Genomic DNA, 27,287 nt, shown 5'->3' with positions numbered 1-27,287 from the left:
AGCATGTTTTATTTGATTTCTTAACTGTTTTTAAGTGAAAATGGTATTCTTTTAAAGCAGTCACTAATGTATACAAGGTGGAAATATTAGCATAAATAAAATATTTCCTAATAGTCAATATTTTTCTAAGTATACTTGCTTGGAAATTGCTGTGCAAAGTTTTATGATGCCAGCAGAGATTTCTGATGGATAAAACCCAAGACATGTCACATGCTATGTGCAGATAAGTACTTACAAATAATTTTAGCAGTTTGACAAAAAAAAAAATTCAATTCTGCAAATAAGTAAATCCAATCTATTTTGAGAGTTTTGAAAAAACAACATTCAGTTGAAATTCTCTCTGGAAATTGACATCAATAAGTCCATGTCAAAGAATCTGAAAATTTGTGTTCGTCCACGATTTGAACCTGGGATCTCTCGCACCCAAAGCAAGAATCATACCCCTAGACCAACGAGCCAAATGAAATAAGTCTGTTTTATTTGATTTCTTAACTGTTTTTATGTAAAAATTGTATTATTTTAAAGCAGTCACTAATGTATACAAGGTTGAAATATTAGAATAAATAAAATATTTCCTAATAGTCAATATTTTTCTAAGTATACTTGCTTGGAAATTGCTGTGCAAAGTTTTATGATGCCCAGCAGAGTTTTTCTGATGGATAAAACCCAAGACATGTCACATGCTATGTGCAGATAAGTACTTACAAATAATTTTAGCAGTTTGACAAAAAACAAAATTCAATTGTGCAAATAAGTAAATCCAATCTATTTTGAGAGTTTTGAAAAAACAACATTCAGTTGAAATTCACTCAGGAAATTGACTTCAATAATATAATGGAACCATGTCAAAAAATCTGAAAAGTTGGGCTCATCCAGGATTTGAACCCGGGACCTCTCACACCCATAGTGAGAGTCATAGAATCATCAAGTAAGCATGTTTTATTTGATTTCTTAACTGTTTTTATGTGAAAATTGTATTATTTTAAAGTAGTCACTAATGTATACAAGGTGGAAATATTAGAATAAATGAAATATTTCCTAATAGTAAATAATTTTCGAAGTATACTTGCTTGGAAATTGCTGTGCAAAGTTTTATGATGCCAGCAGAGATTTCTGATGGATAAAACCCAAGACATGTCACATGTTATGTGCAGGTAAGTAATTACAAATAATTTTAGCAGTTTGACAAAAAACAAAATTCAATTGTGCAAATAAGCAAATCCAATCTATTTTGTGAGTTTTTAAAAAATAGTATTCAGTTGAAGATTTTACTCAGGAAATTGACTTCAATAAGATAATGGAACCATGTCAAAGAATCTGAAAATTTGGCCTCGTCCATGATTTGAACCTGGGACCTCTCGCACCCTAAGTGAGAATCATAACCCTAGACCAACAAGCCACCTACCTTAACATTTTTCTATTGATTTTTCAATTGATTTAAAGAAAATAGCTTTTTGTTTTTAAAAACACCATACACATTTATGTAAAAATGAATTTGTAGAATAAATAAAATATTTCCTTATGGTCCAGTAGATAGTTTTCTAAGTATGCATATAGGAAAAGTGCAGGGACAAGATTTGCGAGTGCCTACAGAGTTTGGACTTCTCTCATGGACGAAGCTAAAGACTTGTCATATGCAATGTACAAATCATGCTTCCAGACACAGAAGAAAGGCAAAAGATAACATTGCAATTTCATTTTTGAACTTTTTGTGTTTCAAAATGAGACTATTCTTTTAAAACATTCAAATCTATCTAGACAGTAGGGAACCTGCAGTTTTCCTAATATACCACAATACAGTTGAAATTTGAATAAGTATGCTCTTATTTTTAGAATAACTAAAATGTTTCCGTAAGATTCTATTGATAGTTTTCTTTGTGTGCTTATTTGGAAAGTGCAGTGACAAGATTTAAAAATGGCTACAGAGTTTGGACTTGTCTGATCGATAAAACCCAAGACTTGTCAAAAGCTATGTGTAAATCATGTATAAATAGAAGAAAGGCAATTGAAAAATGATGAAGGCAAGATTCATAAGTATGTACAAATTCTATTGGGAGTATGGCAAAAACAAAACTCAGTTGATGCTATTGACTTAGCCAATTGAGAAAATCAGATATATATAAACCATGAGATGCACCGTAAAAAAGAAATAGAGGGCTCATCCGGGATTTGAACCAGGGACCTCTCGCACCCAAAGTGAGAATCATACCCCTAGACCAATGTGCCAAATGAAATAAGTCTGTTTTATTTGATTTCTTAACTATTTTATATGAAAATGGTATTCTTTTAAAGCAGTCACTAATGTATACAAGGAGGAAATATTAGCATAAATAAGATATTTCCTAATAGTCAATATTTTTCTAAGTATACTTGCTTGGAAATTGCTGTGCAAAGTTTTATAATGCCCAGCAGAATTTTTCTGATGGATGAAACCCAAGACATGTCACATGCTATGTGCAGATAAGTGCTTGCAAATAATTTTAGCAGTTTGACAAAAAACAAAATTCAATTCTGCAAATAAGTAAATCCAATCTATTTTGAGAGTTTTGAAAAAACAACATTCAGTTGAAATTCACTCTGGAAATTGACTTCAATAAGATAATGGACCATGTCAAAGAATCTAAAAATTTGGGCTCGTCTGGGATTTGAACCCGGGACCTCTCACACCCAAAGTGAGAGTCATAGAATCTTCAAGTAAGCATGTTTTATATGATTTCTTAACTGTTTTTATGTGAAAATTGTATTATTTTAAAGCAGTCACTAATGTATACAAGGAGGAAATATTATCATAAATAAAATATTTCCTAATAGTCAATATTTTTCTAAGTACACTTGCTTGGAAATTGCTGTGCAAAGTTTTATGATGCCCAGCAGAGTTTTTCTGATGGATAAAACCCAAGACATGTCACATGTTATGTGCAGGTAAGTAATTACAAATAATTTTAGCAGTTTGACAAAAAACAAAATTCAATTGTGCAAATAAGCAAATCCAATCTATTTTGTGAGTTTTTAAAAAATAGTATTCAGTTGAAGATTTTACTCAGGAAATTGACTTCAATAAGATAATGGAACCATGTCAAAGAATCTGAAAATTTGGCCTCGTCCATGATTTGAACCTGGGACCTCTCGCACCCTAAGTGAGAATCATAACCCTAGACCAACAAGCCACCTACCTGAACATTTTTCTATTGATTTTTCAATTGATTTAAAGAAAATAGCTTTTTGTTTTTAAAAACACCATACACATTTATGTAAAAATGAATTTGTAGAATAAATAAAATATTTCCTTATGGTCCAGTAGATAGTTTTCTAAGTATGCATATAGGAAAAGTGCAGGGACAAGATTTGTGAGTGCCTACAGAGTTTGGACTTCTCTCATGGACGAAGCTAAAGACTTGTCATATGCAATGTACAAATCATGCTTCCAGACACAGAAGAAAGGCAAAAGATAACCTTGCAATTTCATTTTTGAACTTTTTGTGTTTCAAAATGAGACTATTCTTTTAAAACATTCAAAGCTATCTAGACAGTAGGGAACCTGCAGTTTTCCTAATATACCACAATACAGTTGAAATTTGAATAAGTATGCTCTTATTTTTAGAACAACTAAAATGTTTCCGTAAGATTCTATTGATAGTTTTCTTTGTGTGCTTATTTGGAAAGTGCAGTGACAAGATTTAAAAATGGCTACAGAGTTTGGACTTGTCTTATCGATAAAACCCAAGACTTGTCAAAAGCTATGTGTAAATCATGCATAAATAGAAGAAAGGCAATTGAAAAATGATGAATGCAAGATTCATAAGTATTTACAATTTCTATTGAGAGTATGGCAAAAACAAAACTCAGTTGATGCTATTGACTTAGCCAATTGAGAAAATCAGATATATAAAAACCATGAGATGCACCGTACTGGGATTTGAACCCGGGACCTCTCGCACCCAAAGCAAGAATCATACCCCTAGACCAACGAGCCAAATGAAATAAGCCTGTTTTATTTGATTTCTTAACTGTTTTTATGTAAAAATTGTATTATTTTAAAACAGTCACTAATGTATACAAGGTGGAAATATTAGAATAAATAAAATATTTCCTAATAGTCAATATTTTTCTAAGTATACTTGCTTGGAAATTGCTGTGCAAAGTTTTATGATGCCCAGCAGAGTTTTTCTGATGGATAAAACCCAAGACATGTCACATGCTATGTGCAGATAAGTACTTACAAATAATTTTAGCAGTTTGACAAAAAACAAAATTCAATTGTGCAAATAAGTAAATCCAATCTATTTTGAGAGTTTTGAAAAAACAACATTCAGTTGAAATTCACTCTGGAAATTGAATTCAATAAGATAATGGAACCATGTCTAAGAATCTAAAAATTTGGGCTCGTCCAGGATTTGAACCCGTGACCTCTTGCACCCGAAGTGAGAATCATAGAGTCATCAAGTAAGCATGTTTAATTTGATTTCTTAACTGTTTTTATGTGAAAATTGTATTATTTTAAAGTAGTCACTAATGTATACAAGGTGGAAATATTAGAATAAATGAAATATTTCCTAATAGTAAATAATTTTCGAAGTATACTTGCTTGGAAATTGCTGTGCAAAGTTTTATGATGCCAGCAGAGATTTCTGATGGATAAAACCCAAGACATGTCACATGTTATGTGCAGGTAAGTAATTACAAATAATTTTAGCAGTTTGACAAAAAACAAAATTCAATTGTGCAAATAAGCAAATCCAATCTATTTTGTGAGTTTTTAAAAAATAGTATTCAGTTGAAGATTTTACTCAGGAAATTGACTTCAATAAGATAATGGAACCATGTCAAAGAATCTGAAAATTTGGCCTCGTCCATGATTTGAACCTGGGACCTCTCGCACCCTAAGTGAGAATCATAACCCTAGACCAACAAGCCACCTACCTTAACATTTTTCTATTGATTTTTCAATTGATTTAAAGAAAATAGCTTTTTGTTTTTAAAAACACCATACACATTTATGTAAAAATGAATTTGTAGAATAAATAAAATATTTCCTTATGGTCCAGTAGATAGTTTTCTAAGTATGCATATAGGAAAAGTGCAGGGACAAGATTTGCGAGTGCCTACAGAGTTTGGACTTCTCTCATGGACGAAGCTAAAGACTTGTCATATGCAATGTACAAATCATGCTTCCAGACACAGAAGAAAGGCAAAAGATAACATTGCAATTTCATTTTTGAACTTTTTGTGTTTCAAAATGAGACTATTCTTTTAAAACATTCAAATCTATCTAGACAGTAGGGAACCTGCAGTTTTCCTAATATACCACAATACAGTTGAAATTTGAATAAGTATGCTCTTATTTTTAGAATAACTAAAATGTTTCCGTGAGATTCTATTGATAGTTTTCTTTGTGTGCTTATTTGGAAAGTGCAGTGACAAGATTTAAAAATGGCTACAGAGTTTGGACTTGTCTGATCGATAAAACCCAAGACTTGTCAAAAGCTATGTGTAAATCATGCATAAATAGAAGAAAGGCAATTGAAAAATGATGAAGGCAAGATTCATAAGTATGTACAAATTCTATTGGGAGTATGGCAAAAACAAAACTCAGTTGATGCTATTGACTTAGCCAATTGAGAAAATCAGATATATATAAACCATGAGATGCACGGTAAAAAAGAAATAGAGGGCTCATCCGGGATTTGAACCAGGGACCTCTCGCACCCAAAATGAGAATCATACCCCTAGACCAATGTGCCAAATGAAATAAGTCTGTTTTATTTGATTTCTTAACTATTTTATATGACAATGGTATTCTTTTAAAGCAGTCACTAATGTATACAAGGAGGAAATATTAGCATAAATAAAATATTTCCTAATAGTCAATATTTTTCTAAGTATACTTGCTTGGAAATTGCTGTGCAAAGTTTTATAATGCCCAGCAGAATTTTTCTGATGGATGAAACCCAAGACATGTCACATGCTATGTGCAGATAAGTGCTTGCAAATAATTTTAGCAGTTTGACAAAAAACAAAATTCAATTCTGCAAATAAGTAAATCCAATCTATTTTGAGAGTTTTGAAAAAACAACATTCAGTTGAAATTCACTCTGGAAATTGACTTCAATAAGATAATGGACCATGTCAAAGAATCTAAAAATTTGGGCTCGTCTGGGATTTGAACCCGGGACCTCTCACACCCAAAGTGAGAGTCATAGAATCTTCAAGTAAGCATGTTTTATATGATTTCTTAACTGTTTTTATGTGAAAATTGTATTATTTTAAAGCAGTCACTAATGTATACAAGGAGGAAATATTATCATAAATAAAATATTTCCTAATAGTCAATATTTTTCTAAGTACACTTGCTTGGAAATTGCTGTGCAAAGTTTTATGATGCCCAGCAGAGTTTTTCTGATGGATAAAACCCAAGACATGTCACATGTTATGTGCAGGTAAGTAATTACAAATAATTTTAGCAGTTTGACAAAAAACAAAATTCAATTGTGCAAATAAGCAAATCCAATCTATTTTGTGAGTTTTTAAAAAATAGTATTCAGTTGAAGATTTTACTCAGGAAATTGACTTCAATAAGATAATGGAACCATGTCAAAGAATCTGAAAATTTGGCCTCGTCCATGATTTGAACCTGGGACCTCTCGCACCCTAAGTGAGAATCATAACCCTAGACCAACAAGCCACCTACCTGAACATTTTTCTATTGATTTTTCAATTGATTTAAAGAAAATAGCTTTTTGTTTTTAAAAACACCATACACATTTATGTAAAAATGAATTTGTAGAATAAATAAAATATTTCCTTATGGTCCAGTAGATAGTTTTCTAAGTATGCATATAGGAAAAGTGCAGGGACAAGATTTGTGAGTGCCTACAGAGTTTGGACTTCTCTCATGGACGAAGCTAAAGACTTGTCATATGCAATGTACAAATCATGCTTCCAGACACAGAAGAAAGGCAAAAGATAACCTTGCAATTTCATTTTTGAACTTTTTGTGTTTCAAAATGAGACTATTCTTTTAAAACATTCAAAGCTATCTAGACAGTAGGGAACCTGCAGTTTTCCTAATATACCACAATACAGTTGAAATTTGAATAAGTATGCTCTTATTTTTAGAACAACTAAAATGTTTCCGTAAGATTCTATTGATAGTTTTCTTTGTGTGCTTATTTGGAAAGTGCAGTGACAAGATTTAAAAATGGCTACAGAGTTTGGACTTGTCTTATCGATAAAACCCAAGACTTGTCAAAAGCTATGTGTAAATCATGCATAAATAGAAGAAAGGCAATTGAAAAATGATGAATGCAAGATTCATAAGTATTTACAATTTCTATTGAGAGTATGGCAAAAACAAAACTCAGTTGATGCTATTGACTTAGCCAATTGAGAAAATCAGATATATAAAAACCATGAGATGCACCGTACTGGGATTTGAACCCGGAACCTCTCGCACCCAAAGCAAGAATCATACCCCTAGACCAACGAGCCAAATGAAATAAGTCTGTTTTATTTGATTTCTTAACTGTATTTATGTAAAAATTGTATTATTTTAAAACAGTCACTAATGTATACAAGGTGGAAATATTAGAATAAATAAAATATTTCCTAATAGTCAATATTTTTCTAAGTATACTTGCTTGGAAATTGCTGTGCAAAGTTTTATGATGCCCAGCAGAGTTTTTCTGATGGATAAAACCCAAGACATGTCACATGCTATGTGCAGATAAGTACTTACAAATAATTTTAGCAGTTTGACAAAAAACAAAATTCAATTGTGCAAATAAGTAAATCCAATCTATTTTGAGAGTTTTGAAAAAACAACATTCAGTTGAAATTCACTCTGGAAATTGAATTCAATAAGATAATGGAACCATGTCTAAGAATCTAAAAATTTGGGCTCGTCCGGGATTTGAACCCGTGACCTCTTGCACCCGAAGTGAGAATCATAGAGTCATCAAGTAAGCATGTTTAATTTGATTTCTTAACTGTTTTTATGTGAAAATTGTATTATTTTAAAGTAGTCACTAATGTATACAAGGTGGAAATATTAGAATAAATGAAATATTTCCTAATAGTAAATAATTTTCGAAGTATACTTGCTTGGAAATTGCTGTGCAAAGTTTTATGATGCCAGCAGAGATTTCTGATGGATAAAACCCAAGACATGTCACATGTTATGTGCAGGTAAGTAATTACAAATAATTTTAGCAGTTTGACAAAAAACAAAATTCAATTGTGCAAATAAGCAAATCCAATCTATTTTGTGAGTTTTTAAAAAATACTATTCAGTTGAAGATTTTACTCAGGAAATTGACTTCAATAAGATAATGGAACCATGTCAAAGAATCTGAAAATTTGGCCTCGTCCATGATTTGAACCTGGGACCTCTCGCACCCTAAGTGAGAATCATAACCCTAGACCAACAAGCCACCTACCTTAACATTTTTCTATTGATTTTTCAATTGATTTAAAGAAAATAGCTTTTTGTTTTTAAAAACACCATACACATTTATGTAAAAATGAATTTGTAGAATAAATAAAATATTTCCTTATGGTCCAGTAGATAGTTTTCTAAGTATGCATATAGGAAAAGTGCAGGGACAAGATTTGCGAGTGCCTACAGAGTTTGGACTTCTCTCATGGACGAAGCTAAAGACTTGTCATATGCAATGTACAAATCATGCTTCCAGACACAGAAGAAAGGCAAAAGATAACATTACAATTTCATTTTTGAACTTTTTGTGTTTCAAAATGAGACTATTCTTTTAAAACATTCAAATCTATCTAGACAGTAGGGAACCTGCAGTTTTCCTAATATACCACAATACAGTTGAAATTTGAATAAGTATGCTCTTATTTTTAGAATAACTAAAATGTTTCCGTGAGATTCTATTGATAGTTTTCTTTGTGTGCTTATTTGGAAAGTGCAGTGACAAGATTTAAAAATGGCTACAGAGTTTGGACTTGTCTGATCGATAAAACCCAAGACTTGTCAAAAGCTATGTGTAAATCAAGCATAAATAGAAGAAAGGCAATTGAAAAATGATGAAGGCAAGATTCATAAGTATGTACAAATTCTATTGGGAGTATGGCAAAAACAAAACTCAGTTGATGCTATTGACTTAGCCAATTGAGAAAATCAGATATATATAAACCATGAGATGCACCGTAAAAAAGAAATAGAGGGCTCATCCGGGATTTGAACCAGGGACCTCTCGCACCCAAAATGAGAATCATACCCCTAGACCAATGTGCCAAATGAAATAAGTCTGTTTTATTTGATTTCTTAACTATTTTATATGACAATGGTATTCTTTTAAAGCAGTCACTAATGTATACAATGAGGAAATATTAGCATAAATAAAATATTTCCTAATAGTCAATATTTTTCTAAGTATACTTGCTTGGAAATTGCTGTGCAAAGTTTTATAATGCCCAGCAGAATTTTTCTGATGGATGAAACCCAAGACATGTCACATGCTATGTGCAGATAAGTGCTTGCAAATAATTTTAGCAGTTTGACAAAAAACAAAATTCAATTCTGCAAATAAGTAAATCCAATCTATTTTGAGAGTTTTGAAAAAACAACATTCAGTTGAATTTCACTCTGGAAATTGACTTCAATAAGATAATGGACCATGTCAAAGAATCTAAAAATTTGGGCTCGTCTGGGATTTGAACCCGGGACCTCTCACACCCAAAGTGAGAGTCATAGAATCTTCAAGTAAGCATGTTTTATATGATTTCTTAACTGTTTTTATGTGAAAATTGTATTATTTTAAAGCAGTCACTAATGTATACAAGGTAGAAATATTAGCATAAGAAATATATTTCCTAATAGTCAATATTTTTCTAAGTATACTTGCTTGGAAATTGCCGTGCAAAGTTTTATGATGCCCAGCAGAGTTTTTCTGATGGATAAAACCCAAGACATGTCACATGCTATGTGCAGATAAGTACTTACAAATAATATTAGCAGTTTGACAAAAAACAAAATTCAATTCTGCAAATAAGTAAATCCAATATATTTTGAGAGTTTTGAAAAAACAACTTTCAGTTGAAATTCACGCTTGAAATTGACTTCAATAAGTCCATGTCAAAGAATCTGAAAATTTGGGCTCGTCCACGATTTGAACCTGGGACCTCTCGCATCCTAAGCGAGAATCATAACCCTAGACCAACAAGCCTCCTACCAGAACATATTTCTATTGGTTTTTCAATTGATTTAAAGAAAATAGCTTTTTGTTTTTAAAAACACCATACACATTTATGTAAAAATGAATTTGTAGAATAAATAAAATATTTCCTTATGGTCCAGTAGATAGTTTTCTAAGTATACATATAGGAAAAGTGCAGGTACAAGATTTGTGAGTGCCTACAGAGTTTGGACTTTTCTCATAGACGAAGCTAAAGACTTGTCATATGCAATGTACAAATCATGCTTCCAGACACAGAAGAAAGGCAAAAGAAAACCTTGCAATTTCATTTTTGAACTTTTTGTGTTTCAAAATGAGACTATTCTTTTAAAACATTCAAAGCTATCTAGACAGTAGGGAACCTGCAGTTTTCCTAATATACCACAATACAGTTGAAATTTGAATAAGTATGCTCTTATTTTTAGAACAACTAAAATGTTTCCGTAAGATTCTATTGATAGTTTTCTTTGTGTGCTTATTTGGAAAGTGCAGTGACAAGATTTAAAAATGGCTACAGAGTTTGGACTTGTCTGATCGATAAAACCCAAGACTTGTCAAAAGCTATGTGTAAATCATGCATAAATAGAAGAAAGGCAATTGAAAAATGATGAATGCAAGATTCATAAGTATTTACAATTTCTATTGGGAGTATGGCAAAAACAAAACTCAGTTGATGCTATTGACTTAGCCAATTGAGAAAATCAGATATATAAAAACCATGAGATGCACCGTACTAAAGAAATAGAAGTCTTGTCTGGGATTTGAACCAGGGACCTCTCGCACCCAAAGCAAGAATCATACCCCTAGACCAACGAGCCAAATGAAATAAGTCTGTTTTATTTGCTTTCTTAACTGTTTTTATGTAAAAATTGTATTATTATAAAGCAGTCACTAATGTATACAAGGTGGAAATATTAGAATAAATAAAATATTTCCTAATAGTCAATATTTTTCTAAGTATACTTGCTTGGAAATTGCTGTGCAAAGTTTTATGATGCCCAGCAGAGTTTTTCTGATGGATAAAACCCAAGACATGTCACATGCTATGTGCAGATAAGTACTTACAAATAATTTTAGCAGTTTGACAAAAAACAAAATTAAATTGTGCAAATAAGTAAATCCAATCTATTTTGAGAGTTTTGAAACAACAACATTCAGTTGAAATTCACTCTGGAAATTGAATTCAATAAGATAATGGAACCATGTCTAAGTATCTAAAAATTTGGGCTCGTCCGGGATTTGAACCCGTGACCTCTTGCACCCGAAGTGAGAATCATAGAGTCATCAAGTAAGCATGTTTAATTTGATTTCTTAACTGTGTTTATGTGAAAATTGTATTATTTTAAAGTAGTCACTAATGTATACAAGGTGGAAAAATTAGAATAAATGAAATATTTCCTAATAGTAAATAATTTTCGAAGTATACTTGCTTGGAAATTGCTGTGCAAAGTTTTATGATGCCAGCAGAGATTTCTGATGGATAAAACCCAAGACATGTCACATGCTATGTGCAGATAAGTACTTACAAATAATTTTAGCAGTTTGACAAAAAACAAAATTCAATTGTGCAAATAAGTAAATCCAATCTATTTTGTGAGTTTTTAAAAAATAGTATTCAGTTGAAGATTTTACTCAGGAAATTGACTTCAATAAGATAATGGAACCATGTCAAAAAATCTGAAAAGTTGGGCTCATCCAGGATTTGAACCCGGGACCTCTCGCACCCATAGTGAGAGTCATAGAATCATCAAGTAAGCATGTTTTATTTGATTTCTTAACTGTTTTTATATGAAAATGGTATTCTTTTAAAGCAGTCACTAATGTATACAAGGAGGAAATATTATCATAAATAAAATATTTCCTAATAGTCAATATTTTTCTAAGTACACTTTCTTGGAAATTGCTGTGCAAAGTTTTATGATGCCCAGCAGAGTTTTTCTGATGGATAAAACCCAAGACATGTCACATGTTATGTGCAGGTAAGTAATTACAAATAATTTTAGCAGTTTGACATAAAACAAAATTCAATTGTGCAAATAAGCAAATCCAATCTATTTTGTGAGTTTTTAAAAAATAGTATTCAGTTGAAGATTTTACTCAGGAAATTGACTTCAATAAGATAATGGAACCATGTCAAAGAATCTGAAAATTTGGCCTCGTCCATGATTTGAACCTGGGACCTCTCGCACCCTAAGTGAGAATCATAACCCTAGACCAACAAGCCACCTACCTGAACATTTTTCTATTGATTTTTCAATTGATTTAAAGAAAATAGCTTTTTGTTTTTAAAAACACCATACACATTTATGTAAAAATGAATTTGTAGAATAAATAAAATATTTCCTTATGGTCCAGTAGATAGTTTTCTAAGTATGCATATAGGAAAAGTGCAGGGACAAGATTTGCGAGTGCCTACAGAGTTTGGACTTCTCTCATGGACGAAGCTAAAGACTTGTCATATGCAATGTACAAATCATGCTTCCAGACACAGAAGAAAGGCAAAAGATAACCTTGCAATTTCATTTTTGAACTTTTTGTGTTTCAAAATGAGACTATTCTTTTAAAACATTCAAAGCTATCTAGACAGTAGGGAACCTGCAGTTTTCCTAATATACCACAATACAGTTGAAATTTGAATAAGTATGCTCTTATTTTTAGAACAACTAAAATGTTTCCGTAAGATTCTATTGATAGTTTTCTTTGTGTGCTTATTTGGAAAGTGCAGTGACAAGATTTAAAAATGGCTACAGAGTTTGGACTTGTCTGATCGATAAAACCCAAGACTTGTCAAAAGCTATGTGTAAATCATGCATAAATAGAAGAAAGGCAATTGAAAAATGATGAATGCAAGATTCATAAGTATTTACAATTTCTATTGGGAGTATGGCAAAAACAAAACTCAGTTGATGCTATTGACTTAGCCAATTGAGAAAATCAGATATATAAAAACCATGAGATGCACCGTACTAAAGAAATAGAGGGCTCGTCTGGGATTTGAACCCGGGACCTCTCGCACCCAAAGCAAGAATCATACCCCTAGACCAACGAGCCAAACAAAATAAGTCTGTTTTATTTGATTTCTTAACTGTTTTTATGTAAAAATTGTATTATTTTAAAGCAGTCACTAATGTATACAAGGTGGAAATATTAGAATAAATAAAATATTTCCTATTAGTCAATATTTTTCTAAGTATACTTGCTTGGAAATTGCTGTGCAAAGTTTTATGATGCCCAGCAGAGTTTTTCTGATGGATAAAACCCAAGACATGTCACATGCTATGTGCAGATAAGTACTTACAAATAATTTTAGCAGTTTGACAAAAAACAAAATTCAATTGTGCAAATAAGTAAATCCAATCTATTTTCAGAGTTTTGAAAAAACAACATTCAGTTGAAATTCACTCTGGAAATTGAATTCAATAAGATAATGGAACCATGTCTAAGTATCTAAAAATTTGGGCTCGTCCGGGATTTGAACCCGTGACCTCTTGCACCCGAAGTGAGAATCATAGAGTCATCAAGTAAGCATGTTTAATTTGATTTCTTAACTGTTTTTATGTGAAAATTGTATTATTTTAAAGTAGTCACTAATGTATACAAGGTGGAAATATTAGAATAAATGAAATATTTCCTAATAGTAAATAATTTTAGAAGTATACTTGCTTGGAAATTGCTGTGCAAAGTTTTATGATGCCAGCAGAGATTTCTGATGGATTAAACCCAAGACATGTCACATGCTATGTGCAGATAAGTACTTACAAATAATTTTAGCAGTTTGACAAAAAACAAAATTCAATTGTGCAAATAAGTAAATCCAATCTATTTTGAGAGTTTTGAAAAAACAACATTCAGTTGAAATTCACTCAGGAAATTGACTTCAATAAGATAATGGAACCATGTCAAAAAATCTGAAAAGTTGGGCTCATCCAGGATTTGAACCCGGGACCTCTCGCACCCATAGTGAGAGTCATAGAATCATCAAGTAAGCATGTTTTATTTGATTTCTTAGCTGTTTTTATATGAAAATGGTATTCTTTTAAAGCAGTCACTAATGTATACAAGGAGGAAATATTATCATAAATAAAATATTTCCTAATAGTCAATATTTTTCTAAGTACACTTGCTTGGAAATTGCTGTGCAAAGTTTTATGATGCCCAGCAGAGTTTTTCTGATGGATAAAACCCAAGACATGTCACATGTTATGTGCAGGTAAGTAATTACAAATAATTTTAGCAGTTTGACAAAAAACAAAATTCAATTGTGCAAATAAGCAAATCCAATCTATTTTGTGAGTTTTTAAAAAATAGTATTCAGTTGAAGATTTTACTCAGGAAATTGACTTCAATAAGATAATGGAACCATGTCAAAGAATCTGAAAATTTGGCCTCGTCCATGATTTGAACCTGGGACCTCTCGCACCCTAAGTGAGAATCATAACCCTAGACCAACAAGCCACCTACCTGAACATTTTTCTATTGATTTTTCAATTGATTTAAAGAAAATAGCTTTTTGTTTTTAAAAACACCATACACATTTATGTAAAAATGAATTTGTAGAATAAATAAAATATTTCCTTATGGTCCAGTAGATAGTTTTCTAAGTATGCATATAGGAAAAGTGCAGGGACAAGATTTGCGAGTGCCTACAGAGTTTGGACTTCTCTCATGGACGAAGCTAAAGACTTGTCATATGCAATGTACAAATCATGCTTCCAGACACAGAAGAAAGGCAAAAGATAACCTTGCAATTTCATTTTTGAACTTTTTGTGTTTCAAAATGAGACTATTCTTTTAAAACATTCAAAGCTATCTAGACAGTAGGGAACCTGCAGTTTTCCTAATATACCACAATACAGTTGAAATTTGAATAAGTATGCTCTTATTTTTAGAACAACTAAAATGTTTCCGTAAGATTCTATTGATAGTTTTCTTTGTGTGCTTATTTGGAAAGTGCAGTGACAAGATTTAAAAATGGCTACAGAGTTTGGACTTGTCTGATCGATAAAACCCAAGACTTGTCAAAAGCTATGTGTAAATCATGCATAAATAGAAGAAAGGCAATTGAAAAATGATGAATGCAAGATTCATAAGTATTTACAATTTCTATTGGGAGTATGGCAAAAACAAAACTCAGTTGATGCTATTGACTTAGCCAATTGAGAAAATCAGATATATAAAAACCATGAGATGCACCGTACTAAAGAAATAGAGGGCTCGTCTGGGATTTGAACCCGGGACCTCTCGCACCCAAAGCAAGAATCATACCCCTAGACCAACGAGCCAAATAAAATAAGTCTGTTTTATTTGATTTCTTAACTGTTTTTATGTAAAAATTGTATTATTTTAAAGCAGTCACTAATGTATACAAGGTGGAAATATTAGAATAAATAAAATATTTCCTAATAGTCAATATTTTTCTAAGTATACTTGCTTGGAAATTGCTGTGCAAAGTTTTATGATGCCCAGCAGAGTTTTTCTGATGGATAAAACCCAAGACATGTCACATGCTATGTGCAGATAAGTACTTACAAATAATTTTAGCAGTTTGACAAAAAACAAAATTCAATTGTGCAAATAAGTAAATCCAATCTATTTTCAGAGTTTTGAAAAAACAACATTCAGTTGAAATTCCCTCTGGAAATTGAATTCAATAAGATAATGGAACCATGTCTAAGTATCTAAAAATTTGGGCTCGTCCGGGATTTGATCCCGTGACCTCTTGCACCCGAAGTGAGAATCATAGAGTCATCAAGTAAGCATGTTTAATTTGATTTCTTAACTGTTTTTATGTGAAAATTGTATTATTTTAAAGTAGTCACTAATGTATACAAGGTGGAAATATTAGAATAAATGAAATATTTCCTAATAGTAAATAATTTTTGAAGTATACTTGCTTGGAAATTGCTGTGCAAAGTTTTATGATGCCAGCAGAGATTTCTGATGGATAAAACCCAAGACATGTCACATGCTATGTGCAGATAAGTACTTACAAATAATTTTAGCAGTTTGACAAAAAACAAAATTCAATTGTGCAAATAAGTAAATCCAATCTATTTTGAGAGTTTTGAAAAAACAACATTCAGTTGAAATTCACTCAGGAAATTGACTTCAATAAGATAATGGAACCATGTCAAAAAATCTGAAAAGTTGGGCTCATCCAGGATTTGAACCCGGGACCTCTCGCACCCATAGTGAGAGTCATAGAATCATCAAGTAAGCATGTTTTATTTGATTTCTTAACTGTTTTTATATGAAAATGGTATTCTTTTAAAGCAGTCACTAATGTATACAAGGAGGAAATATTATCATAAATAAAATATTTCCTAATAGTCAATATTTTTCTAAGTACACTTGCTTGGAAATTGCTGTGCAAAGTTTTATGATGCCCAGCAGAGTTTTTCTGATGGATAAAACCCAAGACATGTCACATGTTATGTGCAGGTAAGTAATTACAAATAATTTTAGCAGTTTGACAAAAAACAAAATTCAATTGTGCAAATAAACAAATCCAATCTATTTTGTGAGTTTTTAAAAAATAGTATTCAGTTGAAGATTTTACTCAGGAAATTGACTTCAATAAGATAATGGAACCATGTCAAAGAATCTGAAAATTTGGCCTCGTCCATGATTTGAACCTGGGACCTCTCGCACCCTAAGTGAGAATCATAACCCTAGACCAACAAGCCACCTACCTGAACATTTTTCTACTGATTTTTCAATTGATTTAAAGAAAATAGCTTTTTGTTTTTAAAAACACCATACACATTTATGTAAAAATGAATTTGTAGAATAAATAAAATATTTCCTTATGGTCCAGTAGATAGTTTTCTAAGTATGCATATAGGAAAAGTGCAGGGACAAGATTTGCGAGTGCCTACAGAGTTTGGACTTCTCTCATGGATGAAGCTAAAGACTTGTCATATGCAATGTACAAATCATGCTTCCAGACACAGAAGAAAGGCAAAAGATAACCTTGCAATTTCATTTTTGAACTTTTTGTGTTTCAAAATGAGACTATTCTTTTAAAACATTCAAAGCTATCTAGACAGTAGGGAACCTGCAGTTTTCCTAATATACCACAATACAGTTGAAATTTGAACAAGTATGCTCTTATTTTTAGAACAACTAAAATGTTTCCGTAAGATTCTATTGATAGTTTTCTTTGTGTGCTTATTTGGAAAGTGCAGTGACAAGATTTAAAAATGGCTACAGAGTTTGGACTTGTCTGATCGATAAAACCCAAGACTTGTCAAAAGCTATGTGTAAATCATGCATAAATAGAAGAAAGGCAATTGAAAAATGATGAATGCAAGATTCATAAGTATTTACAATTTCTATTGGGAGTATGGCAAAAACAAAACTCAGTTGATGCTATCGACTTAGCCAATTGAGAAAATCAGATATATAAAAACCATGAGATGCACCGTACTAAAGAAATAGAGGGCTCGTCTGGGATTTGAACCCGGGACCTCTCGCACCCAAAGCAAGAATCATACCCCTAGACCAACGAGCCAAATGAAATAAGTCTGTTTTATTTGATTTCTTAACTGTTTTTATGTAAAAATTGTATTATTTTAAAGCAGTCACTAGTGTATACAAGGTGGAAATATTAGAATAAATAAAATATTTCCTAATAGTCAATATTTTTCTAAGTATACTTGCTTGGAAATTGCTGTGCAAAGTTTTATGATGCCCAGCAGAGTTTTTCTGATGGATAAAACCCAAGACATGTCACATGCTATGTGCAGATAAGTACTTACAAATAATTTTAGCAGTTTGACAAAAAACAAAATTCAATTGTGCAAATAAGTAAATCCAATCTATTTTCAGAGTTTTGAAAAAACAACATTTAGTTGAAATTCACTCTGGAAATTGAATTCAATAAGATAATGGAACCATGTCTAAGTATCTAAAAATTTGGGCTCGTCCGGGATTTGAACCCGTGAACTCTTGCATCCGAAGTGAGAATCATAGAGTCATCAAGTAAGCATGTTTAATTTGATTTCTTCACTGTTTTTATGTGAAAATTGTATTATTTTAAAGCAGTCACTAATGTATACAAGGTGGAAATATTAGAATAAATGAAATATTTCCTAATAGTAAATAATTTTCGAAGTATACTTGCTTGGAAATTGCTGTGCAAAGTTTTATGATGCCAGCAGAGATTTCTGATGGATAAAACCCAAGACATGTCACATGCTATGTGCAGATAAGTACTTACAAATAATTTTAGCAGTTTGACAAAAAACAAAATTCAATTGTGCAAATAAGTAAATCCAATCTATTTTGAGAGTTTTGAAAAAACAACATTCAGTTGAAATTCACTCAGGAAATTGACTTCAATAATATAATGGAACCATGTCAAAAAATCTGAAAAGTTGGGCTCGTCCAGGATTTGAACCCGGGACCTCTCACACCCATAGTGAGAGTCATAGAATCATCAAGTAAGCATGTTTTATTTGATTTCTTAACTGTTTTTATATGAAAATGGTATTATTTTAAAGCAGTCACTAATGTATACAAGGAGGAAATATTATCATAAATAAAATATTTCCTAATAGTCAATATTTTTCTAAGTACACTTGCTTGGAAATTGCTGTGCAAAGTTTTATGATGCCCAGCAGAATTTTTCTGATGGATAAAACCCAAGACATGTCACATGTTATGTGCAGGTAAGTAATTACAAATAATTTTAGCAGTTTGACAAAAAACAAAATTCAATTGTGCAAATAAGCAAATCCAATCTATTTTGTGAGTTTTTAAAAAATAGTATTCAGTTGAAGATTTTACTCAGGAAATTGACTTCAATAAGATAATGGAACCATGTCAAAGAATCTGAAAATTTGGCCTCGTCCATGATTTGAACCTGGGACCTCTCGCACCCTAAGTGAGAATCATAACCCTAGACCAACAAGCCACCTACCTGAACATTTTTCTATTGATTTTTCAATTGATTTAAAGAAAATAGCTTTTTGTTTTTAAAAACACCATACACATTTATGTAAAAATGAATTTGTAGAATAAATAAAATATTTCCTTATGGTCCAGTAGATAGTTTTCTAAGTATGCATATAGGAAAAGTGCAGGGACAAGATTTGCGAGTGCCTACAGAGTTTGGACTTCTCTCATGGACGAAGCTAAAGACTTGTCATATGCAATGTACAAATCATGCTTCCAGACACAGAAGAAAGGCAAAAGATAACCTTGCAATTTCATTTTTGAACTTTTTGTGTTTCAAAATGAGACTATTCTTTTAAAACATTCAAAGCTATCTAGACAGTAGGGAACCTGCAGTTTTCCTAATATACCACAATACAGTTGAAATTTGAATAAGTATGCTCTTATTTTTAGAACAACTAAAATGTTTCCGTAAGATTCTATTGATAGTTTTCTTTGTGTGCTTATTTGGAAAGTGCAGTGACAAGATTTAAAAATGGCTACAGAGTTTGGACTTGTCTGATCGATAAAACCCAAGACTTGTCAAAAGCTATGTGTAAATCATGCATAAATAGAAGAAAGGCAATTGAAAAATGATGAATGCAAGATTCATAAGTATTTACAATTTCTATTGGGAGTATGGCAAAAACAAAACTCAGTTGATGCTATTGACTTCGCCAATTGAGAAAATCAGATATATAAAAACCATGAGATGCACCGTACTAAAGAAATAGAGGGCTCGTCTGGGATTTGAACCCGGGACCTCTCGCACCCAAAGCAAGAATCATACCCCTAGACCAACGAGCCAAACAAAATAAGTCTGTTTTATTTGATTTCTTAACTGTTTTTATGTAAAAATTGTATTATTTTAAAGCAGTCACTAATGTATACAAGGTGGAAATATTAGAATAAATAAAATATTTCCTAATAGTCAATATTTTTCTAAGTATACTTGCTTGGAAATTGCTGTGCAAAGTTTTATGATGCCCAGCAGAGTTTTTCTGATGGATAAAACCCAAGACATGTCACATGCTATGTGCAGATAAGTACTTACAAATAATTTTAGCAGTTTGACAAAAAACAAAATTCAATTGTGCAAATAAGTAAATCCAATCTATTTTCAGAGTTTTGAAAAAACAACATTCAGTTGAAATTCCCTCTGGAAATTGAATTCAATAAGATAATGGAACCATGTCTAAGTATCTAAAAATTTGGGCTCGTCCGGGATTTGATCCCGTGACCTCTTGCACCCGAAGTGAGAATCATAGAGTCATCAAGTAAGCATGTTTAATTTGATTTCTTAACTGTTTTTATGTGAAAATTGTATTATTTTAAAGTAGTCACTAATGTATACAAGGTGGAAATATTAGAATAAATGAAATATTTCCTAATAGTAAATAATTTTTGAAGTATACTTGCTTGGAAATTGCTGTGCAAAGTTTTATGATGCCAGCAGAGATTTCTGATGGATAAAACCCAAGACATGTCACATGCTATGTGCAGATAAGTACTTACAAATAATTTTAGCAGTTTGACAAAAAACAAAATTCAATTGTGCAAATAAGTAAATCCAATCTATTTTGAGAGTTTTGAAAAAACAACATTCAGTTGAAATTCACTCAGGAAATTGACTTCAATAAGATAATGGAACCATGTCAAAAAATCTGAAAAGTTGGGCTCATCCAGGATTTGAACCCGGGACCTCTCGCACCCATAGTGAGAGTCATAGAATCATCAAGTAAGCATGTTTTATTTGATTTCTTAACTGTTTTTATATGAAAATGGTATTCTTTTAAAGCAGTCACTAATGTATACAAGGAGGAAATATTATCATAAATAAAATATTTCCTAATAGTCAATATTTTTCTAAGTACACTTGCTTGGAAATTGCTGTGCAAAGTTTTATGATGCCCAGCAGAGTTTTTCTGATGGATAAAACCCAAGACATGTCACATGTTATGTGCAGGTAAGTAATTACAAATAATTTTAGCAGTTTGACAAAAAACAAAATTCAATTGTGCAAATATGCAAATCCAATCTATTTTGTGAGTTTTTAAAAAATAGTATTCAGTTGAAGATTTTACTCAGGAAATTGACTTCAATAAGATAATGGAACCATGTCAAAGAATCTGAAAATTTGGCCTCATCCATGATTTGAACCTGGGACCTCTCGCACCCTAAGTGAGAATCATAACCCTAGACCAACAAGCCACCTACCTGAACATTTTTCTACTGATTTTTCAATTGATTTAAAGAAAATAGCTTTTTGTTTTTAAAAACACCATACACATTTATGTAAAAATGAATTTGTAGAATAAATAAAATATTTCCTTATGGTCCAGTAGATAGTTTTCTAAGTATGCATATAGGAAAAGTGCAGGGACAAGATTTGCGAGTGCCTACAGAGTTTGGACTTCTCTCATGGACGAAGCTAAAGACTTGTCATATGCAATGTACAAATCATGCTTCCAGACACAGAAGAAAGGCAAAAGATAACCTTGCAATTTCATTTTTGAACTTTTTGTGTTTCAAAATGAGACTATTCTTTTAAAACATTCAAAGCTATCTAGACAGTAGGGAACCTGCAGTTTTCCTAATATACCACAATACAGTTGAAATTTGAATAAGTATGCTCTTATTTTTAGAACAACTAAAATGTTTCCGTAAGATTCTATTGATAGTTTTCTTTGTGTGCTTATTTGGAAAGTGCAGTGACAAGATTTAAAAATGGCTACAGAGTTTGGACTTGTCTGATCGATAAAACCCAAGACTTGTCAAAAGCTATGTGTAAATCATGCATAAATAGAAGAAAGGCAATTGAAAAATGATGAATGCAAGATTCATAAGTATTTACAATTTCTATTGGGAGTATGGCAAAAACAAAACTCAGTTGATGCTATCGACTTAGCCAATTGAGAAAATCAGATATATAAAAACCATGAGATGCACCGTACTAAAGAAATAGAGGGCTCGTCTGGGATTTGAACCCGGGAACTCTCGCACCCAAAGCAAGAATCATACCCCTAGACCAACGAGCCAAATGAAAAAAGTCTGTTTTATTTGATTTCTTAACTGTTTTTATGTAAAAATTGTATTATTTTAAAGCAGTCACTAGTGTACACAAGGTGGAAATATTAGAATAAATAAAATATTTCCTAATAGTCAATATTTTTCTAAGTATACTTGCTTGGAAATTGCTGTGCAAAGTTTTATGATGCCCAGCAGAGTTTTTCTGATGGATAAAACCCAAGACATGTCACATGCTATGTGCAGATAAGTACTTACAAATAATTTTAGCAGTTTGACAAAAAACAAAATTCAATTGTGCAAATAAGTAAATCCAATCTATTTTGAGAGTTTTGAAAAAACAACATTTAGTTGAAATTCACTCTGGAAATTGAATTCAATAAGATAATGGAACCATGTCTAAGTATCTAAAAATTTGGGCTCGTCCGGGATTTGAACCCGTGAACTCTTGCATCCGAAGTGAGAATCATAGAGTCATCAAGTAAGCATGTTTAATTTGATTTCTTCACTGTTTTTATGTGAAAATTGTATTATTTTAAAGCAGTCACTAATGTATACAAGGTGGAAATATTAGAATAAATGAAATATTTCCTAATAGTAAATAATTTTCGAAGTATACTTGCTTGGAAATTGCTGTGCAAAGTTTTATGATGCCAGCAGAGATTTCTGATGGATAAAACCCAAGACATGTCACATGCTATGTGCAGATAAGTACTTACAAATAATTTTAGCAGTTTGACAAAAAACAAAATTCAATTGTGCAAATAAGTAAATCCAATCTATTTTGAGAGTTTTGAAAAAACAACATTCAGTTGAAATTCACTCAGGAAATTGACTTCAATAATATAATGGAACCATGTCAAAAAATCTGAAAAGTTGGGCTCATCCAGGATTTGAACCCGGGACCTCTCACACCCATAGTGATAGTCATAGAATCATCAAGTAAGCATGTTTTATTTGATTTCTTAACTGTTTTTATATGAAAATGGTATTATTTTAAAGCAGTCACTAATGTATACAAGGAGGAAATATTATCATAAATAAAATATTTCCTAATAGTCAATATTTTTCTAAGTACACTTGCTTGGAAATTGCTGTGCAAAGTTTTATGATGCCCAGCAGAATTTTTCTGATGGATAAAACCCAAGACATGTCACATGTTATGTGCAGGTAAGTAATTACAAATAATTTTAGCAGTTTGACAAAAAACAAAATTCAATTGTGCAAATAAGCAAATCCAATCTATTTTGTGAGTTTTTAAAAAATAGTATTCAGTTGAAGATTTTACTCAGGAAATTGACTTCAATAAGATAATGGAACCATGTCAAAGAATCTGAAAATTTGGCCTCATCCATGATTTGAACCTGGGACCTCTCGCACCCTAAGTGAGAATCATAACCCTAGACCAACAAGCCACCTACCTGAACATTTTTCTACTGATTTTTCAATTGATTTAAAGAAAATAGCTTTTTGTTTTTAAAAACACCATACACATTTATGTAAAAATGAATTTGTAGAATAAATAAAATATTTCCTTATGGTCCAGTAGATAGTTTTCTAAGTATGCATATAGGAAAAGTGCAGGGACAAGATTTGCGAGTGCCTACAGAGTTTGGACTTCTCTCATGGACGAAGCTAAAGACTTGTCATATGCAATGTACAAATCATGCTTCCAGACACAGAAGAAAGGCAAAAGATAACCTTGCAATTTCATTTTTGAACTTTTTGTGTTTCAAAATGAGACTATTCTTTTAAAACATTCAAAGCTATCTAGACAGTAGGGAACCTGCAGTTTTCCTAATATACCACAATACAGTTGAAATTTGAATAAGTATGCTCTTATTTTTAGAACAACTAAAATGTTTCCGTAAGATTCTATTGATAGTTTTCTTTGTGTGCTTATTTGGAAAGTGCAGTGACAAGATTTAAAAATGGCTACAGAGTTTGGACTTGTCTGATCGATAAAACCCAAGACTTGTCAAAAGCTATGTGTAAATCATGCATAAATAGAAGAAAGGCAATTGAAAAATGATGAATGCAAGATTCATAAGTATTTACAATTTCTATTGGGAGTATGGCAAAAACAAAACTCAGTTGATGCTATCGACTTAGCCAATTGAGAAAATCAGATATATAAAAACCATGAGATGCACCGTACTAAAGAAATAGAGGGCTCGTCTGGGATTTGAACCCGGGAACTCTCGCACCCAAAGCAAGAATCATACCCCTAGACCAACGAGCCAAATGAAATAAGTCTGTTTTATTTGATTTCTTAACTGTTTTTATGTAAAAATTGTATTATTTTAAAGCAGTCACTAGTGTACACAAGGTGGAAATATTAGAATAAATAAAATATTTCCTAATAGTCAATATTTTTCTAAGTATACTTGCTTGGAAATTGCTGTGCAAAGTTTTATGATGCCCAGCAGAGTTTTTCTGATGGATAAAACCCAAGACATGTCACATGCTATGTGCAGATAAGTACTTACAAATAATTTTAGCAGTTTGACAAAAAACAAAATTCAATTGTGCAAATAAGTAAATCCAATCTATTTTGAGAGTTTTGAAAAAACAACATTTAGTTGAAATTCACTCTGGAAATTGAATTCAATAAGATAATGGAACCATGTCTAAGTATCTAAAAATTTGGGCTCGTCCGTGATTTGAACCCGTGACCTCTTGCATCCGAAGTGAGAATCATAGAGTCATCAAGTAAGCATGTTTAATTTGATTTCTTCACTGTTTTTATGTGAAAATTGTATTATTTTAAAGCAGTCACTAATGTATACAAGGTGGAAATATTAGAATAAATGAAATATTTCCTAATAGTAAATAATTTTCGAAGTATACTTGCTTGGAAATTGCTGTGCAAAGTTTTATGATGCCAGCAGAGATTTCTGATGGATAAAACCCAAGACATGTCACATGCTATGTGCAGATAAGTACTTACAAATAATTTTAGCAGTTTGACAAAAAACAAAATTCAATTGTGCAAATAAGTAAATCCAATCTATTTTGAGAGTTTTGAAAAAACAACATTCAGTTGAAATTCACTCAGGAAATTGACTTCAATAATATAATGGAACCATGTCAAAAAATCTGAAAAGTTGGGCTCATCCAGGATTTGAACCCGGGACCTCTCACACCCATAGTGAGAGTCATAGAATCATCAAGTAAGCATGTTTTATTTGATTTCTTAACTGTTTTTATATGAAAATGGTATTATTTTAAAGCAGTCACTAATGTATACAAGGAGGAAATATTATCATAAATAAAATATTTCCTAATAGTCAATATTTTTCTAAGTACACTTGCTTGGAAATTGCTGTGCAAAGTTTTATGATGCCCAGCAGAATTTTTCTGATGGATAAAACCCAAGACATGTCACATGTTATGTGCAGGTAAGTAATTACAAATAATTTTAGCAGTTTGACAAAAAACAAAATTCAATTGTGCAAATAAGCAAATCCAATCTATTTTGTGAGTTTTTAAAAAATAGTATTCAGTTGAAGATTTTACTCAGGAAATTGACTTCAATAAGATAATGGAACCATGTCAAAGAATCTGAAAATTTGGCCTCGTCCATGATTTGAACCTGGGACCTCTCGCACCCTAAGTGAGAATCATAACCCTAGACCAACAAGCCACCTACCTGAACATTTTTCTATTGATTTTTCAATTGATTTAAAGAAAATAGCTTTTTGTTTTTAAAAACACCATACACATTTATGTAAAAATGAATTTGTAGAATAAATAAAATATTTCCTTATGGTCCAGTAGATAGTTTTCTAAGTATGCATATAGGAAAAGTGCAGGGACAAGATTTGCGAGTGCCTACAGAGTTTGGACTTCTCTCATGGACGAAGCTAAAGACTTGTCATATGCAATGTACAAATCATGCTTCCAGACACAGAAGAAAGGCAAAAGATAACCTTGCAATTTCATTTTTGAACTTTTTGTGTTTCAAAATGAGACTATTCTTTTAAAACATTCAAATCTATCTAGACAGTAGGGAACCTGCAGTTTTCCTAATATACCACAATACAGTTGAAATTTGAATAAGTATGCTCTTATTTTTAGAACAACTAAAATGTTTCCGTAAGATTCTATTGATAGTTTTCTTTGTGTGCTTATTTGGAAAGTGCAGTGACAAGATTTAAAAAAGGCTACAGAGTTTGGACTTGTCTGATCGATAAAACCCAAGACTTGTCAAAAGCTATGTGTAAATCATGCATAAATAGAAGAAAGGCAATTGAAAAATGATGAAGGCAAGATTCATAAGTATTTACAATTTCTATTGGGAGTATGGCAAAAACAAAACTCAGTTGATGCTATTGACTTAGCCAATTGAGAAAATCAGATATATAAAAACCATGAGATGCACCGTACTAAAGAAATAGAGGGCTCGTCTGGGATTTGAACCCGGGACCTCTCGCACCCAAAGCAAGAATCATACCCCTAGACCAACGAGCCAAATGAAATAAGTCTGTTTTATTTGATTTCTTAACTGTTTTTATGTAAAAATTGTATTATTTTAAAGCAGTCACTAGTGTATACAAGGTGGAAATATTAGAATAAATAAAATATTTCCTAATAGTCAATATTTTTCTAAGTATACTTGCTTGGAAATTGCTGTGCAAAGTTTTATGATGCCCAGCAGAGTTTTTCTGATGGATAAAACCCAAGACATGTCACATGCTATGTGCAGATAAGAACTTACAAATAATTTTAGCAGTTTGACAAAAAACAAAATTCAATTGTGCAAATAAGTAAATCCAATCTATTTTGAGAGTTTTGAAAAAACAACATTTAGTTGAAATTCACTCTGGAAATTGAATTCAATAAGATAATGGAACCATGTCTAAGTATCTAAAAATTTAGGCTCGTCCGGGATTTGAACCCGTGACCTCTTGCATCCGAAGTGAGAATCATAGAGTCATCAAGTAAGCATGTTTAATTTGATTTCTTCACTGTTTTTATGTGAAAATTGTATTATTTTAAAGCAGTCACTAATGTATACAAGGTGGAAATATTAGAATAAATGAAATATTTCCTAATAGTAAATAATTTTCGAAGTATACTTGCTTGGAAATTGCTGTGCAAAGTTTTATGATGCCCAGCAGAGTT

At 31.8% G+C, this 27,287-nt stretch overlaps 5 non-coding genes across 5 annotated transcripts; all 5 read right to left on the bottom strand.

Moving 5' to 3' along the window:
• Positions 1–13,175: 13,175 nt before the first annotated feature.
• TRNAP-UGG (transfer RNA proline (anticodon UGG)) lies at positions 13,176–13,247 on the bottom strand. Its single transcript has one exon. It is a non-coding gene; the product is annotated as a tRNA-Pro (tRNA).
• A 2,159-nt stretch (positions 13,248–15,406) lies between these two features.
• On the bottom strand, positions 15,407–15,478 carry TRNAP-UGG (transfer RNA proline (anticodon UGG)). Its single transcript has one exon. It is a non-coding gene; the product is annotated as a tRNA-Pro (tRNA).
• A 2,159-nt stretch (positions 15,479–17,637) lies between these two features.
• Positions 17,638–17,709, bottom strand: TRNAP-UGG (transfer RNA proline (anticodon UGG)). Its single transcript has one exon. It is a non-coding gene; the product is annotated as a tRNA-Pro (tRNA).
• Positions 17,710–19,868: 2,159 nt separating this feature from the next.
• On the bottom strand, positions 19,869–19,940 carry TRNAP-UGG (transfer RNA proline (anticodon UGG)). The gene has a single exon. It is a non-coding gene; the product is annotated as a tRNA-Pro (tRNA).
• A 6,621-nt stretch (positions 19,941–26,561) lies between these two features.
• On the bottom strand, positions 26,562–26,633 carry TRNAP-UGG (transfer RNA proline (anticodon UGG)). The gene has a single exon. It is a non-coding gene; the product is annotated as a tRNA-Pro (tRNA).
• Between the last annotated feature and the right edge of the window lie 654 nt (positions 26,634–27,287).

Source organism: Taudactylus pleione, unplaced genomic scaffold (genome assembly GCF_031769625.1).
Source record: "Taudactylus pleione unplaced genomic scaffold, aTauple2 ptg000317l, whole genome shotgun sequence".
In the NCBI taxonomy this organism is placed as follows: domain Eukaryota; kingdom Metazoa; phylum Chordata; class Amphibia; order Anura; family Myobatrachidae; genus Taudactylus; species Taudactylus pleione.
The sequence above is the reverse complement of the archived record's forward strand: the minus strand, read 5'-3'. Positions and strand labels throughout refer to the sequence as shown.